Source organism: Chelonia mydas, chromosome 5, assembly GCF_015237465.2.
Source record: "Chelonia mydas isolate rCheMyd1 chromosome 5, rCheMyd1.pri.v2, whole genome shotgun sequence".
NCBI classification, from domain to species: domain Eukaryota; kingdom Metazoa; phylum Chordata; order Testudines; family Cheloniidae; genus Chelonia; species Chelonia mydas.
The window spans coordinates 103,878,289-103,903,389 of NC_051245.2; the positions used below are offsets into that span (position 1 = coordinate 103,878,289).

General features: G+C 38.1%; 1 protein-coding gene across 5 annotated transcripts in view; it reads right to left on the reverse strand.

Annotated features, from left to right (window-relative positions):
* The window catches only part of PTPRD (protein tyrosine phosphatase receptor type D), a 2,140,771-nt gene that overhangs the window by 1,361,669 nt on the left and 754,001 nt on the right, over positions 1-25,101 (reverse strand). The window lies entirely within an intron of this gene.

Below are 25,101 nucleotides of genomic sequence, written 5' to 3' on the forward strand. Positions count from 1 at the left end.
TGACCGATCTGTATAATAATTCAAAAAAGAAGAAGAGAAGAATTTACAGTTCTAAATAAATGATTTGTTAACAGAAACTTGTGAACTGGTACTACATCCTGACAAGCAGGGGGCTATTTTTAGGACAAAGGTTGGGCTTTTTTTAGTGAGAGTTGTGTGACTAAATCCCCTAGTTGGTCCTGAAAATCGCAACCAAAATGTTTGTATTCTGGAGCAATAAATTATTCTCGTAATCTCTTGGAAAAGGTTACTCAGGAAGTGGCTTTAGTAATTTAGAAAACCTTTTGACTGCAGTTTTCTGCGTTATGCTTCATATTATAGTTACAGCATTGGTACTGCAGTGTATTGTTCAAAATGTAGCTATTTTCTTGGCAATCCATTGACTGCATTGATCTACCTCTGTGTATTTATCCATGCTCTTTAGGCTAGATTCATTCTTGGCGCAAGTGAGTTCAACTCCCATGGCTTCAATAACTATAATGTCTATGAGCTGGAAATAGCAATCCAGGCAAGATTTTCATTATTCTGAAAAAGTAGTATGGAGTGGTGATTGTTGGATTTTTGTTGGGTTTTTTTTTGCGGTTTCACTTTTTAACTACAATGTATTTTTTCACTGGTTTTCTTTTCTGCAGTGTTGAGATGGCTGCATTTTTACTTTTGAGTATCAGTGCTTCATGTAATTATGCCCTGGCGGTAAACAACTTCTTTATGTTTTAACTTTGGCCCCAAAATAATAATGAATAGCATGACTAAATTTGTCTACTTTTAAATAAATTGAGATAAATGAGCATCTCTTCTATACTCAATGTTTCCTTTTTTAATTAATGCAATTTATGAATGTTGGGGAGCTAGAGACCACTCAGACCCTCAGTTGTCTACATGCAAGTTATAGGCCAACTGAATATATCTGTATGCTTTGGGATCATGTTTGCCCTATAGGCAGCGGACAAACAATGAAATGAGTAGGGATTACTTTTATAAACACTCTCACATAAGAGGATTTCCTAATTAATTATTGTGTACCCCTCCTGTTGTGATATATTTCAAGTACAGATTTGCAGTGATCATTCACTGTTGCCTCCTGGGATGCTTCTCTTTTTTCCAATATCTTCTACAATGAGTTTTCTTAAAGAGATATAATCATTAAAAAGAAAATAAAGCCTGTCCATGTATTGCCTGTTCCCTTTTAAGGACCAGGTTTTCAAAACTCTAAAAGCTAAGGCTGCATACACAAACCCCATGCATTTTCTTCCCTGTTTTGTGAGTGTAATTATTGTGACTAGACAGACATCTAAATTATGGTAATTGTACATGTAAAGTAGACATGTGTTTGTGCATATTTTTCCAGGCAGTCCTAAACTCTGGCTTTTTTGTAAATCTGAATATCTATCAGAACCAAGCTGGAAGTTTTAATGTTTCCTTCATTATGTTCTGAGCTTCCAGGCTTGAAAAGGATGTATTTGTAGTGCAGTGGCAAAAGGCAGTCCCAGTCAGGACTGGAGGACCTGCTTGCTAAGTGCCATATGGCAATATAGTAAAAGATAGTCCCTGCCCAGATGAGCTACTTTTAAAAGTTTATTTATTTCACATGAGCCTGCAATGTGACAATATTAGCAAACAGATATTACTACAGATGATAAACATTTGTACAGTTGGAGGTGCGAGGGGACATATTTGTTCCTTTTGAAACTGCATTGTTGAAGCTGCAGCTTTAGTGCTACATTCATTTTTGGCTTGACCATCATAGCAGAAAAGGCACAATCTACATAACAAAAAGAATCAAAAGATAGGCAACAACAATAATAAATATATGGCAAAATATGGTCTGAAAAAACGACTAAGGAAGCTCATTCATACAGGTGAACGATAAGATGACCGAGACAAGTCATACTACCATTCTATAGGTGGACAACAAACAGGAACAATGTGTATGATTCTTCTCCAATATTCATAACATTAATAGAAGAAGCAATGATCTAACTTTAAAGCAAAAACAAATTATATTGCCCAGCAGGGGAATCTTACATGCTGACAAGACTATCGTGTACTATCATGCAGCAATTCTCCAAAAAGGACCATATTTTTGGAGTTTAATGAACCCCCCCACACACACACACACACTTGTTTCTGTAGTCAGAACAAACCTTTCCTGCACAGAACTGTGTACATGCCCAGGCAATGAAGACTGTGGTAATCCATGCACTCTCAGCAGAGATCAGATGATGATGTTGCCTAGAAATGTCATCAGCACTATTACATTTCAATGAGATCAGTACCAGTTTATCATCAGATTTTGTTTTACCCTTTAAGATCATTGTTGGGATGCTTTGATGTCACAAAGACATTAACATTTATATCTTGAAATACATAGAGTCATTAAACTAACAGAAACAAATGCCAATATTTCAAAGTGGTCATTTCAACATGTTGATAGTGGCATTGTTTATTCCCATTTCTGAGGTAATGACACCACATCATTCCTCATCTTCAAGTAGACATAATATGCTTTGAAATGATGTATCTGTTTGTAGAGAGGGTACATTAAATGAACCAAATCAGTGGAGGGTCTGTCGCTTGCCTATGTGATTTGACGGATACAGGAGATAGACAGAAAACGGCTCTATAGGCAAAGTTCATTAAAAGTTTGGGGATCAATAGTATGCAGGTCACTACTGATACATATAAGAGTTCTTCACTACATTAACAAATAATCTGGTTAGCTTCCAGTTTGGGTTGTTTTAATGTGTTTCACATTTTCTGTTTACTTAATAGAACTGATCAGTAAACATGCTTTTTCCTGTCTGGAACTGTGGGTGATGGAACGTAGCAGAGTTAAAGGAGCGGTGGACAAATACTGTATCTGACAGACTGTTCTAAATGGCTTTATTCAGAAGCAAAAATGAAATAAATGTACAGATGAAAAAGGGAAAAAAATTCTCTGTGCAGTAATGTAAAACATAAAGGGCACATTATTTTTAATAGTACTCTACCATGCCAGTACTTTACAATGCCTTTTTATGTTGTGGGCTGAAAAATCTGTCAAAAGTACTCATAAAACTAAACTGTAAACTGCTTGGTATTGTTCCAACTATTTCTTGGAAATGAAATTTGTTGCCAACAATATTTGTAGGGGCCATTTTACTTTATTTGGTGGAAAATAGCATTAAAGGGAAAAATTATTGCTCTGAGGAAAACTGATTGCACTATTGCTTTAAATGTGCAACTTTTTCCTTATATTATGGTTCACAGAATCATAGAACTAGAAGGGACCTTGAGAGGCCATCTGTCCAGTCCCCTGCACTCGTGGCAGGACTAGTTATCTAGACCAGTGTTTCCTAAACTTGGGACACCGCTTGTGCAGGGAAAGCCCCTGGCGGGCCTGGCTGGTTTGTTTACCTGCCGCATCCGCAGGTTCAGCCGATCGCGGCTCCCACTGGCCGCGGTTCACCGCTCCAAGCCAATGGGGACTGCGGGAAGAGGCAGCCGGTACATCTCTCGGCCTGTGCCGTTTCCTGCAGCTCCCATTGGCCTGCAGCAGCGAACCGCAGCCAGTGGGAGCCGCGATTGGCAGAACCTGCGGACGCGGCAGGTAAACAAACTGGCCCGGCCCGCCAGGGGCTTTCCCTGAACAAGCAGCATCCCAAGTTTGGGAAACACTGGTCTAGACAATTCCTGACATGTATTTGTCTAACCTACTCTTAAAAATCTCCAATGATGGAGATTCCACAACGTCCCTAGGCAATTTATTCCAGTGATTAACCACCCTGACAGTTAGGAAGTTTTTCCTAATGTCCAATCTAAACCTCTCTTGCTGCAATTTAAGCCCATTGCTTCTGGTCCTTTCCTCAGAGGTTAAGAAAAACAATTTTTCTCCCTCTTCCTTGTAACAACCTTTTAAATACTTGAAAACTGTTATGTCTCCTCTCAGTCTTCTCTTTTCAGACTAAACAAACCCAATTTTTTCAATCTTCCCTCATAGGTTGTGTTTTCTAGACCTTTAAATCATTTTTGTAGCTCTTCTCTGGACTCTCTCCAATTTGTCCACATCCTTCCTGAAATGGCACCCAGAACTGGACACAATACTCCAATTGAGGCCTCATCAGAGTGGAGTAGAGTGGAAGAATTACTTCTCATGTCTTGCTTACAATACTCCTGCTAATACATCCCAAAATTATGTTTGCTATTTTTGCAACTGCGTTACACTGTTGACTCATACTTAGCTTGTGGTCCACTATGACCCCCAGATCCCTTTCCGAAGTACTCCTTCCTAGGCAGACATTTCCCATTTTGTATGTGTGCAACTGATTGTTCCTTCCTAAATGGAGTACTTTGCATTTGTCCTTATCGAATTTCATCCTATTTACTTCAGACCATTTCTCCAGTTTGCCCAGATCCTTTAGAATGTTAATCCTATCCCCCACAACATTTGCTCCCAGCTTGGTATCGTCCACACACTTTATAAGTGTACTCTGTATGCCATTATCTAAATCATTGATGAAGATACTGAACAGCACTGGATGTAGAACTGATCCCTGTGGGACCCCACTCGTTATGACCTTCCAGTATGACTGTGAACCACTGATAACTACACTTTGGGAACAATTTTCCAACCAGTTTTGTACCCACCTTATAGTAGCTCCATCTAGGTTGCATTTCCCTAGTTTGTTTATGAGAAGGTCATGCAAGACAGTTTCTACTATTCTTTCTTCAGAGTGTGTGTGTGTGTGTGTGTGCGCGCGCGCGCGCTTTCACACATGAAACCGACTCCAGCACAAAACAAAGGGGAAAACTTTTCCCCACCCTGACTCTGGGGTGGGTGGCCTTGTCCAGGGCCAGTACTTCCCCTAAACAGGCAGTATGTTATGTAGCTTCCCCTATAAGGAGGAGAGCAGCCTCCCCTGAGAACAGCCTTTCTCCCTGCTGCTACCAGCCTGGCAGCATCTAGTCTCTCCTCCCCTCTCACACCAGAGGAGATGTTATTAAAGGTCTCTGGCAGCCCTTAATTGGATTCAGGTGTCCCTTAATGACCTAAGGTAATCTCTTTTCAGTTTATAGGAAAAAGGGACTTTATCATTCTTATGCTAATATACCTGCCTTCTACTGCTCTCTTACAGCTGTCCAGCCTGACTTTGTCACAATACACACAAAGATTTTAAAAAGTGATTAGATTTTGAGTGCCCATCTTGAAAGGTGCTGATTATCAAAGCATGAATGTTCAGCACTTTCTAAAAATAAGACCCCTTTAAAATGTCTCAAGTTGGACATACAAAAATTGAGGCAACCAAAATTACTAGAAATTCAGAGCCATTATATAGACAGAGTGCGTGGGTGTCTGCTTATATATATAGAGAGAGAGACAAGTCATCCCAAACAAATGTCAGGAATATCTTTATATCATCTGTTGTACATGTATTCTGTACATATTATATATGATACAGAAAACTCTCTCACTAGAGCTGGAAGTTTTTAAAATTGGGATTTTATTTCATTCCCTCTACTTGTCATGCCAGGTGACAGTTACCAAGTACAACAAGCTTGACAAACAACCATTAAAAGCTTTAAAAATAATCTAAAATAGCTTTTTTATAAATAACAATATCATGACATTAAGCTCCCATATCACAAGCCCTTCTAGGACTGAAAATGATTGCTTGATCCCAAGGGCAAGCTGGATATCCTCCATTTACCAAGTCAATAAAGTTCCTGGGTTATATCCTCAAGTGGTATACATCGGCATATTTTACTGAAGTCAAGGGAGCTACTCTGATGTATTCCAACTGAGAATGATTCTGGCCCCATTCCAGTCCTGTAGGGCCAAAAACGATGATATTTTTATGTCTAGAAAACTTGGCGGTGATTGAGGACTCAAAGTTGCCCAGCCTGGGCTTTGGTATGCGGTGTGATTTTTTGCGAAGACAAGGAGTGAAATTTCACCTGTAACTCTGCTAGAAGCTGGCATTTTAACTTTTAGTTCAGGCATTCTCAGATGTACAATGCATCCCACCAGGTCACGGGAGGATTCGGTGTAGAGGCACTGAGGCCCAACAGACCCTGCCCCCCCAGTTTTTAAAGGGGTGTAAGTGGGAGAAAGTAATCGCTGGGATGTTGCTGAGTAACAATGGGGAGGCTATATCCACAATAAGTACATCAGAGAGCAGCAGTTTAGTGATCATGACAACTGATTTCTGTCTTTAATATACTATACCATTCCTTTAATTGCAAAAAACTTTTCCCCAGTATTGGGGACTTTGCTTGGGTGAAGTATATTGTGACTGAACTGGGCTCCATGGCTCACAGTTAGAACCACAAGATTACATATGAGTGGCTGAGATCTCTTTCCCTGAGTTAGTGGATGTATTTTTATATGACTGGTGAAAACCCGAGAACTTTACAGCTGCCATTTAGTGATTTCCCATCAGATTTTTGGTTATTTATGCTTTCATCACATCAACATACACTAGTATAATTTTCTCCTGGGTGGTCTTCCCTTGATACTGATCTGGAAGCTGCAGCTCTTTTAGAATATGGATGCCTGGCTGCTTGTTGGTGTAAAAGTGGAGTAAATCTGAAACACTTGTCCGATACCCTCTCTGCTGGTTGCTACCAAGAGAACTGATTCAATTCAAACTTTTACTGATGGTATATTTGGCTCTGAATCTGGGATAAAGGTATTTGGGGTCTGTTCACATAGGGCTGCTGAGGTCAGCTCCCCCCACTACCCAAAATGACCCACTTTTTTTTTTTTTTTTTAAGCCTGGCTCAGTCTAGATTGGCCTTCATGTGTCATGTATATGGAATGTCTTTTCTAAGTATATCTGGCAGATTACTACTCTAATAGTCTTGGTGTAAAGCCTTTGCATTCAGCTCAGTTCATCTTTTACAATTTCCCTTTTCTTTACACCATTTCCTCCTTTTGAATTTTCCTTTGTCCTTCTCTAGACAGAGTGGCAGGTTGTCTCTGGGCAACTGGGCCCATTTCCGCATGATGATCAGATCTATGGAGAAGGGTGCTATGTAAACAAATAAATGAAGCTGCAGCCTTTTATCTGCTATGTCTCAGCCCCTTTGTGACAATATTTTCAGCATCTAGTAAGGGATAATTATATGGTCAATTAGATTTCAACATCAAGGTTTTCATTAGATCAAGTAAAAAATGCATAAGCAATACAAACACTTATGCTTGACTGCCTCAGATTCGGAAGAAGCTTCCCCGATGTGTATAATATTCCATAATTATGTAGGCTTTTTTTCTTCTTCTTAAGCATCTGCTACTGGCCACAGTTGGAGACAGGTACTGGACCAATGGTTTGATGAGGTATGGCAATTCCTATGGAAGAACAGGTCCATGCCAGTCTTGTCGGTGGGAAGGAAGATTAAAATCTCAGGAAAATCATCAACTCAGAATAATTAGAGCCTGATTTTCATTTCCACTAAGACCACTTTGATTGTTCTGACAATGTGAAGGGCCTTTGTGCTCATTTTAAGTAGTGTCAGTGTAAAAGAGATTCAGGACCTTCCTGTTTAAAACATGAGAAAAGTATCACTGGTGCAGTCTGTGTTATAAAAAGTATACAAATACAAAACTAAATCTCTCTCTCTCACACACACACACACACACACACACACACACTTTTTACCAATGTATTTGTGAAATATGTTCTTTCTGTATTCATAATCAGGGAAGAACAGATGGTGATGGCTCAGTTTGTAAAAATGTGTCCATTTAAGTACCATACAGTAGCCTACTGGTTTTTTTTTTTTTTTTTAATTACTTCTAAACTTTATTTTAGGACAAGAAAATGACTATAGATGCAGTAACAAAAAGCCAATGACAAGAAAATATATTCAACATACTGGAAGGATAAAAGCAACAGTAAGTGCCCGTAACAGAAAGGACAAGATGGTGATACAATCACCCTACTGGTAGCATTGACATGGTGTGTTCCTAACTGCCATTTCATGAGTGCAAGCAATTTAAGAGGGCTGGCTGATTCAGCAATGGAAAATGGTAGTCTTTCATTCACCAGGTATTCCTCCTCAAGGTTCATTTCTAGAGTGCATTGTTTACAACACACAATCGTCTACACTGAAACTGGGACTATACACAATTCTAATATCAATACAACTATTACATTTAGGGGGTCAGAGTTTTAATACAGCAATTATACTGGAAGAACCCTAGTGTGGATGCAGTTATATCACTATAAGGGTGCCTTATACTGTTTTAGCTTATTCCCCTTCCCCCTGTGGGAATAAAGCACCTTTATACTGATAGAACCAGGTCTGCACTGTACGGGGTATACCACTATAATTATCATGATATAGTTAAAGCAGTCTTAAAAAATTTGCCATTCCTAACAAAAGTTGTTGGCTATTGGTACAGCTGAACTAGTCCTGAAAATATTTTGAATGATAATATAGACAAGACCAAACTGCACCTAGCACCATCAGCCATGGATTTCTAAAATGAGTCTGAACACACTTTGGTTCTGTCTCCACTGACAGTCATACCATTATAAGCCCCTGTTGTTCACAGTTACTGTCAGCCACTGTAAAAGTGTCTATAGTTGACAAGCTCAAGAGAGACAATAGTGATCTCACACAACTAGAAAAAAAATATGAAGGCAAAGAGACTTATGGGGTTAAAAACAGCTCTGTAACACCAGGGCACAGAATTTTGCCTTCTCAAAGGCCAGCTTTTCTGACTACCAGGTGGCAGTTCTCATGGAGTTTGTAAATTTATTCTGAGGATTTAATTCACTTCCACCCAAGTCATGCATCATTACCCTGTCCTGTACACTTGTGAGAAGTCTAAACAGAAAGTTATTACCTGATTGCTAGAAAACAAGCAAGGTCTCTGAATCCAGAGTTGGCAATTTTAATGAGTACTAAAAGATAAATGTAGAGTCAGCACAGGAGAGAGAATGAGAAGCAGAGGAAGAAGTGAATAAGCAGAGGTATGAATGTCTGTGGAGAAAGCAGAAGTAGACACCACTTCGTAGGGGAGATTTATAAGCTAAAGAAACATATCTTGTAAAAACCCCCAGCAGAAAAAGAATTCAGTCAGGTTATATCTTGAAAGAGCAGTATTTTCCATGATGAGTGCTGAGGATATCTCATGCTTCAATATACTGGGCTCCTCTTCCTTATATTTTTGGAATATGGAAAATGTTAGCCATAGTAATACAGTACTCATCTATGCTGCTACTGTTTTAATATGTATGAAGTAACTTTATTTTTCATTATGTAATGCACAATTAGAAAACAAATATGTATTACATGTGGTTTTGTAAAACATAAACCAGATTCTGATACTCTAACTCACATGGAGTAGAAATTGAAATTGAGTAAAGGCTACTCAGCAGGAATAAGAGGATCACAATATAGTTATTTGGAATTTTTTAGTCTCTTCCTTGGCTTCAATTTCTTAGCCCAATTTTGATTCTTCATACAGTCTTAATAAAATGAAAAAAGAACATCTATGCTATCCCAGAAAGTATTTTATAGGATTGCTATAACACTTGTAATTTGGGCTAACAAGAAGTAGATCATGTGATATATGAATGGCTCAGGATAATTATTATGCAATGCATTTATCATCTTGTACATTTCTCTGTTATCCCAAGTTAATATTAAAATATTCTCAATATTTTTATTCACATCTTGTTTCTTTAGAAATACAGGTTTTCGGTTCATAAACAGCATCTTAATTCAAAATCACTAAGTGCTATAAAGAAAGCTTTAACAACAACTGTGGAAGTGTTAGATCATTAACTACACTAAACAAAAATGTGATTTCCATAGATATAAATCATTTGTCTCTCTCATAATACACTGAAAATTGCCACAAGATACACAGGACTGACTTATCAGAGACCAATCTGATTTCTGGGAAAGGCAATTGCTTATGAAAAGGATGAAATGTTAAGAAGACATTAATTAATGCAATTAGATAATTATCCTACCAGCCAGCAGTCATGTAAATTTACAAGTCACACACATCAATGTCCCTACTAAGGCTAACAATCATCTTTTTGGGAGGTACAAAATGAGAGGATAATCTGCCTTCACAACTGATAGTAATGGTAAAAGTCCTAAAGGTCTGCTGGTCTAGAATGGATAAAATCCCCTTTCTCGCTGTGGTATGTTCAGATGTAATGCTCAGGGTTGTTTTGTTTTAATTCTGCAACATTCCCACACTGCCTGCCAGAGCTTGCCCAGGTAACATGTTGAGCCATTCCACGCACACTTAGAATCATTATAAAACCCTAAAGAATGTTTAATTTGCATGCAATCATTGAGGGACAAAACAAACACTTCCTTGGGTGAACAGAAAACCTTCCTCTGGTTTAGAAATCTTTTAAAATCTTAAATTCTATAAAAAACTCAGATACTCACAGAAATGATCTCATCCCAAAGTACACCTGAATCATCAAGAGGTGTAAGTGAGTTTATTTCTAGAGAACATTGTCCTTATTTTCAGAGGTGCTGCACACCCACAATTCACAGTCTTCAAGAGAAGTGTGAAAGGGCTAAATCCTCACACCACTCTACACAGAGGATGTTAGCACCTAAATTCACCCCCTTTTCCTGAGGCTGCTCTTTCACTAGCTCAGAACACAAAGAGTAATTTAGCACCTTTTCCCTCCCACTCCCAAATTCCTGAGATTGATCTTTCACTGGCAGCTGAAGTAACAACACACATACAGCTGTTTCTACTCCATGCTAGAATTCTCTGCTCTACCTCTCTGTTCAAACAGTGTCCTTAATCCCAGCGAGCCACTCCCAACTTCCTTATATCAAGGATGGGGGTCAACAAGCCACACCTACTACCTTGAATCAGCAGCAATCAGTCAGCATTTCCATTCCAGTGGGCTCCAGCAGGGTTGCTCGAACAATTTTTATCGTGAGGGTGCTGACAGCCATTGAAACAAACTGGAAACCCCTTATATGATGGAAACCACTTCAAGGCAGGGGGTGCGGCAACACCCCTCATTCCAGCACCTATGGGCTCCAGTGTCTACAACAGTGTGATACAGGATATTACAGAGGTTTGAAAACCTTTGAAAATCAGACAGTACATATGCTTATAAAAGGAAAACCTGTGTGGCCCAATGGAAGATGTATTCCTGAATGCCAATACACTTGACCTTCAAAAGCCAATGGACTGTATCTATGAAGGGATTCCAGTTCCATGATAGATCTCCCATCTGACAGGGAGATGCAGTTTCAGATCATGTGATTGTGGGGGAGGGATAGCTCAGTGGTTTGAGCATTAGCCTGCTAAACCCAGGGTTGTGAGTTCAATCCTTGAGGGGGCCATTTAGGGATCTGGGGCAAAAACTGGGGATTGGTCCTGCTTTGAGTAGTGGGTTGGACTAGATGACCTCCTGAGGTCCCTTCCAACCCTGATATTCTAAGGTTCTAAGTCAAGTGCCAAGTTGTTCAGGAGAGTTAGCAATTGCAAAAATGAGATGGACAGAGAGTCAGACTGTCCATAAACTGTGCAAATCACTCTCATCTTCTTCAGATAAACAAATTTTCTGAAAGGAAACACATTTACATTATTTCAGTAGGATACTAACAGTTCAGGTAATTGTGCTCTTGCTGTCCAAGGTTTCTCAGAAAATAGCCAAGAGATCTATGCCTTAACTTAGAGAAAACCATCCTATTATCTTCAGCACTAAAATCTCCTGTGCTCTGCCTTCAGAATGATTTTTAAAATATTCTTTCTCCTCCATAATATTTCTTGTTTTTGTTAAGTTACTGTACACTGTGCAAACAGTATATGCTATACACACATACAACTGACATGTGTAAAATTCACTTTTTTGTGCACAACAAGAGGTTCAGAGTGCCCTGATTATACTCTCTTTCTGGGAAGTTCAACCCTTAAAGGCAGAGTCCCCAATACCACATCTACCACCTCTCCCCCAACACTGTGTTGCCCAGGAAGAGGAAGGCAATTTTTGTTCCAATACATTTTTAATTGTAAATACCCCTGCAATGATGTACATTAATTTCAATCATTGTATTATATGGATTTTCTTTGTTCTAGTCTAATCCAATTAAAACTCACTGTAAATAATTACTCAAGCTTATTATTGAATGACATTATAGTATTTGGTATACTTATGAGGGCCAGCCTGTGGTGTGGTTGATGAAGAGGCATTAGTGAGGAATTACATTTTTTGCACAATCCAAATTTACTAAATTAGTTTTAGTAAAAACAAATAATCTTTACATTGTAGGGTCAGACATCTTAGGATCTTTCAAGGCTAGAAGCAGGTTTTGTATATTTAATGAGAAAACTAGAAAACCTTCCATTTCCAATACTATAAATACCTTGTTTTTCCCCCTGCTGGGTCACAAGTTATCAGATTCGTAACCTGTCTCTTATCCAGGACTATTACCTGCCCTCAGTCTCAAACCAGTGTAAAATAAGGGGAAATTCAACGTTGGGTGAAATTGCGTTTTGCTTGTTTGTTTGTATGAAGCTGTTCAAAGGTTAGAAGTAGTGAGGGTGGAGCTAAACTAGCAGGTGGAGTTCAGGGGAGACAGTCAAAGGTGCATTTCTATTGTAAACATGTGCTCATGCCAAAATGGGATTATCTTTATCCAGTGAGTATCATTTAATTCAATAATTTTCAATTCAATATTGTTTAGAGTTTGAGGTTTATTCCATTGAATTTCATAAGGCAAACTCCTGGAATTGAACCCCAAATCGGTCCAGAAGAAACCAACATTTTGAAAGAATCCACGCATTTGCTGCATCTTTCAATTACAATTAAGTTTGTTTCTCTTTTCCCATTCAGTTCCTTTAGCAATGTAAGGCTCAATCCTGTAAACACTTGCTCACACAAGTGATCCCATTAAAGTCAAAGAGATTACTTGAGTGCATAATGATTTTCAAGTTAGGCGCATGCGTGTGCTTGTTTGTGTATGTGTGAATTTCCTCTTTCCTAGCCTCTACCTTTCTCCATAGATTTTCATTACAATTCATAAAGGATTCACAGACTCATCTCTAATTTATGATAATAGCTGCCAAAATTGTGCTGGAACATGTTTCAGCTCTTCAGATATTACATTTAATTAAAACTCTCTTGTTTTGTTAATTGGATTTAAATAAAAATCACATGGATTGTACTTTAAACTCATAAATCACCAATTACATTTTGTGACATCATCACCTAATCTAGCATTTTAGTCATAGATATGTTTAAACTGGAATCTGACAATCGAAGGTTTGAAAGGCAGAATTATGAGGGGTGAAAAACTGAGAGGGAAATATATGGATCACAAATAGACCCAACAGAGAAGGCTTTATTGCTGTCATGGCTGAGGAAAATTTAAGAAAAGGCCATTGTTTTCCAAGGAAAGGTAACCAGATCTGCATACATATTAATCGACCATATTATACGATATGGGTAAAAAAGAAATAAAAACATAATTATGATTGACAGTACCTGAGAGGAAGACAGAGCGGAGGCAACAAAGGAGCACAAGATTGAAAAAAATATAAGCAGCGAAAGAGGGAGTGAAGTAATAGAGGCTGAAAGGAGTGATGATTGCCTGAAGAGGTGGGTTAAGAAGGATTCACAGAACAATTGATGCCTAAAGGGATTAGTATTACAAGCATCAGAGAAAGAAGAGTGGCATGTTGCCATTAGAGAAATATTAGAGCGAAGGATAAAGGTGACTGTGCTTTGGAAGTAATGAAATTCAAGCAAACTGACAGTAGTAAAAGCAAAACTTTAAAAGCTGATAAATAAACCTGTCTAATAGTTGTTTAACAAGATAACTATTTCCAAACAACACTAATGGCCCTTTTCAGTTCTGTTGGAGATATTGTACATTTCTCCAGGACTAGTAAGAGATGCAATTTGATTATTACAATTGATCTGTTTTCTTTCACCCACGCAGGTGGTGTGGATCAATCTAAAATTGGACTGGACATTTGCAAATGCAATGTGCAACATACAGGAGTTGGAATCACTAAAGATCGACACACTAGTTTCAATAATAATTATTGTTCATATACTGCTAATAAAAGGGTAGAACACTGTTAGGATATAGATATTCAGGCCTGTCTGCAAAGGCCTGTACTTTAAGAATTTAGGTGTATTCTTATCACTTGGCTAGTTCTAGAGGTATAAAAGAGAGAATCAAAATCACTGTCTGCTGGTGTAAGGGCCTTCTCTTACTGTGACAGTCTGAGGCCCTGTGCTTAGGCTAAGGCCTTTGGCTAAGCAGCAGAGGCAGCCATAAACTAGGAAGCGACCGGTCACATCCTCACATTCCAAACTAGTCACATTGAAAGAAGGTGCTATTGGGCTCTTAGGAATACAATCCTGTCCTGATAATGCCTATCACCTCCAGAGAAAGGGAAGTGCCTAGAAAATGTAAAAGGGAACAGCATCCTGTGTGGCAAGAACTCACTTATCAATACTGGGATGTGAAATCTTCACTTCTGTATTGTTTTGTCATTATAGTTCCCACTTTGCTATTGTTTGTCTGTATAATCTCTGTCTGGTTCTGTGATTGTTCCTGTCTGCTGTATAATTAATTTTGCTGGGTGTAAACTAATTAAGGTGGTGGGATATAATTGGTTACATAATCATGTTACAATATGTTAGGATTGGTTAGTTAAATTTCAGAAAAATGATTGGTTAAGGTATAGCTAAGCAGAACTCAAGTTTTACTATATAATCTGTAGTCAATGAGGAAGTGAGTGGGCGTGGGTGGGAGGGGGTGGGTGAGAGATGGGAACAGGGAATGGGAGTAAGGAAATTGGAATCATGTTTTGCTAAGGGCAGGAATGGGAACAGGGACACAGGTGTAAGGCTCTGTGGTGTCAGAGCTGGGAAGGAGGATACTAAGGAAGGAAACTGGAATCATGCTTGCTGGAAGTTCACCCCAATAAACATCGAATTGTTTGCACCTTTGGACTTCGGGGATTGTTGCTCTCTGTTCATGCGAGAAGGACCAGGGAAGTAAGTGGGTGAAGGAATAAGCCCCCTAACAAACACAAAGAATTGGTTAAGTGATTGTCTTCCATGACTGCATCAATACTGACACAAATAATGTCAAGGTTGCCTCACCTTAAGAATCCATGAATCTTTCCCTCAAATGATTAGGGGCCAGGTGCTAATTGGCAACAATACCAAAATGAAAGAGATGGTTTCTTGAACAAGAGGTCTATAAGTTGTCTGATTAAGAGATGCTTGTCTCTTTAAAAGGAGGCTGTGATAGTCAACTCCAGTAGCGGCTCTGCTGCTCCTCCACAAGATTTTACCAACAAATTGCAAATTGTCGCCCAATGTCCCTTGGCAACTCAAGATTTCAAGGAATTGAAGCAGCCTAAACTTAAATAGATAGGTCCTTACTTTTGTTCTCTCCCAACATGGTGGTTAACTGATCTCCCTACTACATAGAGGATCAATCTGGCCCTAATCCAGGCAATCCCCTCCACAAAACATACCGAAAACTCCACATAGCAAAAAACAGTCAACTTTGCCTTTGAGTGGAGACAGGCTGGATTCACTAGGTCACCTGACTTCCTTTGACAGATCCACTAATTAAGGGTACACCACCATGAGATGAAGAACACCACCTCCTATGACTCAATTTAAAAATTTCTCTCTCTCAACTGTGATTTTTACCTCCAGCGCTCTACCCTCCCTCCTTAGCACTTAATCTGTACCAGATAATCTTTATAGCAAGGTGATATGTGAGGATGGCACAAAGGGAAGGAGCACTTAGGAGCTAGCGGATCAATAGATGAAGTCAAAATATAATCACAGTATCTCAATCAAGCTATCAAATAGTGCAGTTCATCAGCTGGACAACCATGAACAACTATAGCTTATTTAATGTATTTAAAGACTAACATTGGTCTACAAACTTTAAAGGAGCAGTCAGGGAAAATAATCATGCTAACTACCAATGCATTTAATGAAGTAGATATTGAAGCAAGACAACCAAGTTTCTACATGAATATAAAAATCTTTAGAAAATAAAAAGGGAGCTTTCTAAATATAATATGCCCATAGAAAAAACATCATGAGCCCGTTCACTGTGCTTTCACACAAGTCAATGCACTTAAAACACAACCATCAACCACAAAGTGTGTGCATTTGTTTGTTCTTTTGATTTCTCAAAGGGGTATAGATATTTGGACAAATTGCTGATACCCTGAACTAGTGTAGCAAAGTTGGGCATTCTACTCCTGAGTCTTTTCTTTTCTAATAACCTTTATTCTGCCTTCAGTAGGATGAATCATATTTTCCTTGTCAAAGACTTCAATCTTTAATCCAAAAACGGTATAGTTTTAATCTATGTTGGAGTCGAGTAGCAACATAAATAGAGGCAGAAAAATTAATAAATATAAGTTTTCTACCAAAAGATTTTTATCTTTACAATTATCAATCGTAGGAAAAAAAAGAGAAAATGCAGACGGAAACCTTGAATCGAGAGATGGTAGAATAAAAACAAGAGACTCTTAGTAAGTTACATAACAAAAAGAATAAAAGGTTGATTGAAATATTACAATTAACTACATTACGCAACTATTTTATTCTATTAAATTCCAGGTGGTGTGATTTGCAGGGGCTGACAGAATATTAGCACACTGCTATTTTTCACCTTGGATTGTAGGTTTTGTCCTTGGACCAATATTGGGTATATTTTTCATGACTTGCGACTATTTGTGGATCTGAATAAGGGACTATTTGTGCATCACTAATAACTAAGGAATTTGGTATGACTAGCTTTCTCTCACCAATCATTGTATAAATATAAGTTTTAATTTTCAACATCAATCAAATACTGTTTTAAACCACTAGTACCGTTAGCTTCCTAAATACAGTGTAAACCTCCAACCTCATGGCTGAATTCCATCACATTTAGCAAAAGTTAACTAGATCCTCTTGGAGTTGATGGTAACTGAGGTATCTCTCGTGATGACTTAATATGTTTTATGTATCCATAAGACATAGTAGTAAAGTGCCTTTTAAGAAATGACTGCCTACAGTCAGAACTTTTTAGGCAATGAGAAGTTATACGCTTGATTGAATTCATGCAGGCACTCTGCTATTGTTCATAAGATTATAAATTCATCCCAATTTGGAATGGTTCATGTACAATGCCTAGCACAACAAGGTCCTGGCACATGACTAGCACTCCTAGGCATGTCAGAAACACAAACAATAAATGTTCCAGGATCAAGTGGACAGAAAGCCTTGTGGATTTCACCCACTTCACCACTGAGGAAACTGTAATCAGCATGGGAAAAAACCTCTATTTTCACCAGGTCTGAAAACTACTTGCTTGTGAAATGTTGACCTCTTTCCTGGGTATTATGCATAGCAGCTGCCTTATGTACCATAAGATAACATAAACAGAACTCCCTTGTTATTCTAGCCCTCTGACAAATCTGCTTGCAATTTAGCTGCTGTTTGGTTTGCAGTTCTTTGATTTTCTGGACTACAATCTGGTTCATAGTTCATCCACAATCTCCATAGTCTGCCAACAAATAGTTATATCTTAACAGCCTAGCTGGTTGGAAAACAAAAACAAAGCAAAAAAATTGCCAAAAACTGCCTTTTTGTTCTTTATAGAAATTTTTTCTCAATATTTCTATGATCATCTCCATTTAGCATGATTCTTGCTCAGTTAAAATTAGCCTGTGTTCGTTATGGGCTATTATAACTGTATGGACTTTGGTAATTCACAAATGCACGTCATGTATCATTCTGAAGTTTCTGTTTACTGAATGGACTCCTTGCTGAGAGTTAGTACTTAGTACTTACTGAGGCAGAAAATATGGCATCTTTGAATGGAGCATGGCTGCAAAGGTTCAACTGATTTCTCCAAGCTGTACTCTGGTATCAGCATGGATTCCACAATAGGGCAACTAATTTTCTTTTGCCTGGAATTTTCTCAGTTGTCAAGTGGTCACAAGTAGACCAATTTCCCTCTTGTACCATTGCCTGATGTGAACCACAATGGAAGGCCTTTTTCTTTTCTTTCTTCTTTTTTTTGGGGGGGGGGAGGGGGGGCGGGCAGGTAGTTCAGGCCCTTTCCCTTCTTAAAGCAGTCCTTCCAATGTCATGACCAGATATAAACGAACAAATCGACTTACCAATGCAGCAACAACAAATTATTATTATGCATCAGAACACAGTTTAGTTTGTAGGCCTCCCTACACAATGGGAGGTTTTACAAGTCTTCTTTAAATTGTTGCCAGGAAGGCAGGTGAATTCATGGTGGTAACTGCCACAATAGCCATGGTTCACGGTTCATGGTTCAAAATAAGAATGATCTTTTCTCCATTGGCCAGCAATAATGATTCTTGTTTTTCTTAAATTAAACAAAATAAATGAACGTAATGCTTGTTAAACATGCTGAAATAAGAGCCCTGAAGGCTGAAGTCCTCTGCACATGGTAACATTGTCCACTAAAACTGGAACTCCCCACACATTTCACAGTAGCCATGAAGCAGCATTCAGATGGTAATGATTTTCAATTACTGACTGACCTGGGACAGATTTTAATAAGGTGATCTATCCACCTCTCAACCTGCTCTTGATGTCTTTTTTACGAAGTGCATGCCATTACAGTGGGTATGAAAATATATTATTGTTATTATTGTTCCTTCCCCCCGCAAAGTCTCCAAACTACAAACATACATCTAAACTTGAATTACATTTCTCTGTGTGACCTTCTTTTAAGCCTTGAACATAAAATATGAAGAAAACTTTTATATTCAAACTTTCTACTCTCCTGAAAGCTTATGTTGTTCTAAAACTCTCTTGAAACATGAAACTTATTTTATAGCCAAATTTGTTTATAGTTAAGGCCCTACTTAATTTGCAATATTACAGAAATTGTGGATCCCACAATATTAAGCTCCCACGGCAATTTTTACAGTGAGAGCCCCCGCTCTCAGCCCCAAGCTTCCGCTATCAACCCTTTTCCAAATCCCTACAAATAATAGGGTCCATTTTTACTTTTCTGTGATTTTCCATGGTTTGTCTGCAACTCAGCTGCAATTTTTTGACAATCATCCCGTGATTCAAATAGTTGTTTTATGTTACATGTTTGACTTTCCATGTCTACAGTATGACAAGGAAGATTTTCCCCCATCACTGCTCTAAACTTCAGGTCACAAATATGAAATGTTATATCGCAGGTTCAAGAAGAAAAAAATGTGGTGAATGTATAAACGTCAAGTTTGCTAACAACATCAGGTATAAATACAGTCATTTTCGAAAATGTCAAAAAGCTGCATTTTCCAACTTTACCGCATCTGGAATGAATTAATGGTAGGTCAGTAGGCTACTCTATTAATGGAAAGATCTTAACATCACAAATTATAAGATTAATTTATCTCACTTCCAAAGCAACAGAACACAAAAAATAAATTGTGATATTTTTGTTACTGAGCATCATAAGACTTGGCAACATTGATTTATATTTAAGCTAATGACTGAGAGCTATCAAGACTGAATGTGTGCTGGAATACATTGTGTGTGTGGGGGGGGGTGCAATCTATAAGGAATCCATATGGAGCAAACATTAGTAATAATGAAATTTCAACACATGCAATGAGGAAAAAACATACTGATAAAAAGATGTGGGGCTCATATATATCTTTACAATCACCAATATTCTAGAGTGAGGACACTGGGTACTAACTCGTTTCCTTGGTAAATGTTATATTATTAACATCTTTTCCATGTACCTACACATAGGTAGTATATATCAGCATAAATACAACCTTATAGTTGCCAGTCATTAGCTTTAATATAGATCAGTGCCGTTAGGTTTCACGCTTCTCAGTCACCAAAACTCAGAAGAGGTGTGTGTCATATTCCTTGCTTCTGAAGAGCAATTAATCAGCTTGTAACATGCTATCTTATAATTTATGACATAAACATTTTTCAGGTAATAGAGTAGCCAATTATTTTTTGACCTGACAGTAAACTGCAGTCAAATATTTTCTAAAAGTTTTTCTTAGCAAGTTTTTGTTGGCAAGCCTCAACTTTCTATGTATTCAAATCATGTTTTTTACTTCATGAAACTATAATGTAGCTACATTTCAATTTATTTTATTTTTCATGTTCACAATATTAATCTTTGAAATGAGGGGGAAAACATCTCATCACAGGCATGAAAAAGTCAAACATAAGCTATTTTATTTGTATCTTGTGTAAATACAAGAATGAAACAGATGCTTATTAATTAAGTGTAGGCAGGTGATGACAAGGCACAATGGCACATTGCACCAGCTGTGAAAATTGCAGACGGCTTTTTTCCCCCTACCAGTCCATTTTCATATTATTCAACAGACGCTGCATGCAGCAGAAAAGGTGTCAAAACAAAATGATAGTGAGAACTAAGAAGTCATCTTTGCTAAAACTTTGGAAAGTTTTACCTGCCTTCTACAATGATTCTTTCATGTGCAAGAGTATTAAGAAGTTTTATAGTTGTTCCAGTTAGCTTGCATCAGTCCCAGTTTTTCAGACACCGAATGACTAAAATATTATTTATGAACTAGTGTTGCAAACAATATGCCAACATGATAGACAGCACTGTTTTAAGTATGGAGGACACACTTGCTTGCACTTGCACAAAGAGACCAAAATGAAAGTGCACAGATTCAGACAGAGTGGAAATTGAAAATGCAAAACCAACATCAAGAGTGGCTTTTTTGAGTTCATATGAACTGTATATGCAGTATAGTCAATCATTTCTATTTACACTATAATTTAATGAAACAAAAAGGGTAGAAATTATCTAAAAGTAACAATAGAGAAAAATATGCAGAGATGCATTCAAAATCTTTCTCCAAAACTCCAGTACAGCAAATGGTAGAATATGCAGTTACAGAAACCATGCCTAAATGAAGTAGTAAAGAATGAGTGTTGCAAAGACGTAAATCTTCACAAAAAATATTTTGGTATTTGAAGTACCATTGTACCCAATTATCATCATCATTCTATCCATTATATCATTATCATCAGTGAAATCGGAACAAAGACAACAATCCTCTACGACTATAAAAAGATGTCTGCCCATATCATCAGAGAACTGTGATTCCAAAGTATTTTAGGCGTATTTTCTTTACATCCTCTGAAATTATTTATCCAATATTCTGACAGACACTGTGCTACCAAGCACTCAGTAACATCTCTCTCTCTCTTTCTCTCTCTCCCCCTTCCCTTTAAATACAGAAAGGTTGGAAAATTTCTGAGATGAATGATCATCATCAGGAAGTTGGTTCTATATAAATATGTACACCAATGATCGTTAAAATTAACTTTCCATAATAGAGCTAAAACAAGATAATCTGTTCTGGAAATATCGCTTTCACTAGCAGCATCTTAAAATGTTATACTACGTAAATAAGAAAAATAACTTTTAATACAAATACATAAATAATATTCAACCATGTTTTATGTAGTATTACCTAATTTACATTTAGCTCAGTTACAAATCCAATTTTTTCCAGACATTTTAAATGATGCATTAAAATAGCTTTATATAATTTTATTGGGTTTTGGCATTTAACCAAATGAGCTTCAATGCCATTTCATATGAACAAATGAATTCTCTTAACTGGCACGCTCCTGTGGAAATACAAGTTCCAATTAAGGAATCATTCCAATTACCAGAGACTCATAAGAATACATAGTGTGTTGGTACATAGTCAATATTTTATGCAATTCTTTAAAAATAGCCTAGTGAATAATAAGCTTTAAGGGTCATATTTTGCCTACATCTGTGTGCAGGGAGGTATCTCTGCAAAGCAGAGTGTGGAGAGTTATGCCTTTAAACATGCTTCCCTCCTTCCCCAATTTGAGCTTTGCAGGCAAGTGATTGAGCTGAACTATTCAGGATTCACACCACACCAAAAGCTGTGGTTGTAACCAGTGGAACATAATACAGCCTCAAGTTTCTCCTTCATATCATGGAATCTGCTTTTCGCAGGAAGTTTGAGGAAGCAGACCAGGTCAGGGAGCACCTGGAAATGTAGCTTCATCAGGAGCCATGCTCTCTAGGGACAAGCAGGAATTAGCGGGTCTGAGCAGGAGAGGAGTCAAGGTTCAAATGTATAGCTTATTAATATCTGCTACTACAGTATTTGGGGATCTGCAAGTTAAGGAAACAAACTTCAGGCTTCATCCATGGAAGGAAGGTGGAAAACCCTCAATGGATGAACTGTTAGGCAACTTAGTGAGTCAAAACTTAATTGTAAGGCAATTTAAGTATGACATACATTGCCATAATCACCCAGAAATATTCTAGAATTTTGCTGTTGAGAGTCGGAAGGTAGAATTTTATCAGCTGCCCTTGCCAAATGTTCCTTTAAAGCTTTACCCATAGGATCACCAAGCCTGCTTTTTGTTTTGTTTTCCTTCCCCACAAAGTTTGAATGATTGCATGTCTGAGATTATTAAGGCATACCAGCAGATGTGTTTGACAAAGCTATTTATCTCACACTGCTCTCACAGGAGCACAATAAAGTTATCGCTGAAATTTCAAACAAAATGTAAACTTCCCAAAACCTTTTCTAATAACTACTCTCTCTAATACTATTTTGAAAGATCCTGATAAAAAGTGTTTTGCAATGAAAGAAATATTTGCTGAGTAGTCAGTGATATTAAAGATAAGCATTTAGTACTTTGGGGGAGAAAAAACTATTTGCTTTATAAGCCTGGTAAATTCTGCAGAAGATCAGAAGTGAAAAAAAGAGAGTTTTCTTTATCTCCTTTTGTATTTGCATACACTAGATGGCACTAATAAAATATAAAATATTCCTAATTTATTAATTATCTTGAAGAGATTTCCTGTTCTTTCTAAATATTATCTTTCAGGCTTTAATAAACAAACGATACAAAATATAAAAATCTGTCTCTAAACACTAAAAAGTGGAGGGGAAGTGAAGCAATTTAAGAGCCCTTTCCATCCTATGATATCTTCTAAGGCTGCCCGCCTTTGAAGGCTAATTCCAATTTTTAGGGTGAGTTCAACCACAACAACCGTAATAAGTAACAAGTCACCGGGACCAGATGACATTCATCCAAGAGTTCTGAAAGAACTCAAATGTGAAATTGCAGAACTATTAACTATGGTTTGTAACCTGTCCTTTAAATCAGCTACTGTACCCAATGACTGGAAGATAGCTAACGTAACGCCAATATTTAAGAAGGGCTCTAGAGGTGATCCTGGCAATTACAGACCGGTAAGTCTAACGTCAATACCGGGCAAATTAGTTGAAACAATAGTAAAGAATAAAACTGTCAGACACATAGAAGAACATAAATTGTTGTGCAAAAGTCAACATGGTTTCTGTAAAGGGAGATCATGTCGTACTAATCTATTAGAGTTCTTTGAAGGGGTCAACAAACATGTGGACAAGGGGGATCCAGTGGACATAGTGTACTTAGATTTCCAGAAAGCCTTTGACAAGGTCCCTCACCAAAGGCTCTTATGTAAATTAAGTTGTCATGGGATAAGAGGGAAGATCCTTTCATGGACTGAGATCTGGTTAAAAGACAGGGAACAAAGGGTAGGAATAAATGGTAAATTTTCAAAATGGAGAGGGGTAACTAGTGGTGTTCCCCAAGGGTCAGTCCTAGGACCAATCCTATTCAAGCTATTCATAAATGATCTGGGGAAAGGGGTAAACAGCGAGGTGGCAAAGTTTGCAGATGATACTAAAATGCTCAAGATAGTTAGGACCAAAGCAGACTGTGAAGAACTTCAAAAAGATCTCACAAGACTAAGTGATTGGGCAACAAAATGACAAATGAAATTTAATGTGGATAAATGTAAAGTAATGCACATTGGAAAAAATAACCCAATTATACATACAATATGATAGGGGCTAATTTAGCTACAACTAATCAGGAAAAAGATCTTGGAGTCATCGTGGATAGTTCTCTGAAGACGTCCACGCAGTGTGCAGCAGCAGCCAAAAAAGCAAACAGGATGTTAGGACTCATTAAAAAAGGGATAGAGAATAAGACGGAAAATATCTTATTGCCCATATATAAATCCATGGTAGGCCCATATCTTGAATACTGCATACAGATGTGATCCCCTCATCTCAAAAAAGATATACTGCCATTAGAGAAGGTTCAGAAAAGGGCAACTAAAATGATTAGGGGGTTAGAACGGGTCCCATATGAGGGGAGATTAAAGAGGCTAGGACTTTTCAGCTTGGAAAAGAGGAGACTAAGCAGGGATGTGATAGAGGTATATAAAATCATGAGTGGTGTGGAGAAAGTGGATAAGGAAAAGTTATTTACTTTTTCCCATAATATAAGAACTAGGGGCCACCAAACGAAATTAATGGGTAGCAGGTTTAACACAAATAAAAGGAAGTTCCTTCTTCACTCAGGGCACAGTCAACCTGTGGAGCTCCTTGCCTGAGGAGGTTGTGAAGGCTAGGACTATAACAGGGTTTAACAGAGAACTGGATAAATTCATGGAGGTTAAGTCCGTTAATGGCAATTAGCCAGGATGGGTAAGGAATGGTGTCCCTAGCCTCTGTTTGTCAGAGGATGGAGCTGGATGGCAGAGGAGAGATCACTTGATCATTACCGGTTAGGTTCACTCCCTCTGGGGCACCTGGCATTGGCCACTGTTGGTAGACAGGATACTGGGCTGGATGGTCCTTTGGTCTGACCCAGTATGGCCATTCTTATGTTTCTTATGTTCTTAACCACTAAACATATCATCACTAGAGATTTAACTCTACCACTTCCCAAAATCTATGGGCTAGATTTATACAGGCTAGCAGAGGAATATGAAAATTGCATTTTTTTGCATCAGCAGTGCCTGCTGTGTTCTCTGGAGGGGAATTCACATCAAGGAGAATAGTCAGCAGACATGTCAAACCTGGTGGGGGGGGCACGCTGAAATTGGGCTTGTTTTTGGCTTAATTGGCTTGTGAGTTGCTTTTTGGCTTGTAGCTTGTTGCTTCTTTTTTCTGATCAGCTCCCGGCAAGTAGGGGCAAGGGTGGGAGAGAGTCAGGGGTGCACAGTGGGCCCACCACCATCCCAGACTGCACGCTGGGGGATTTAGTCACA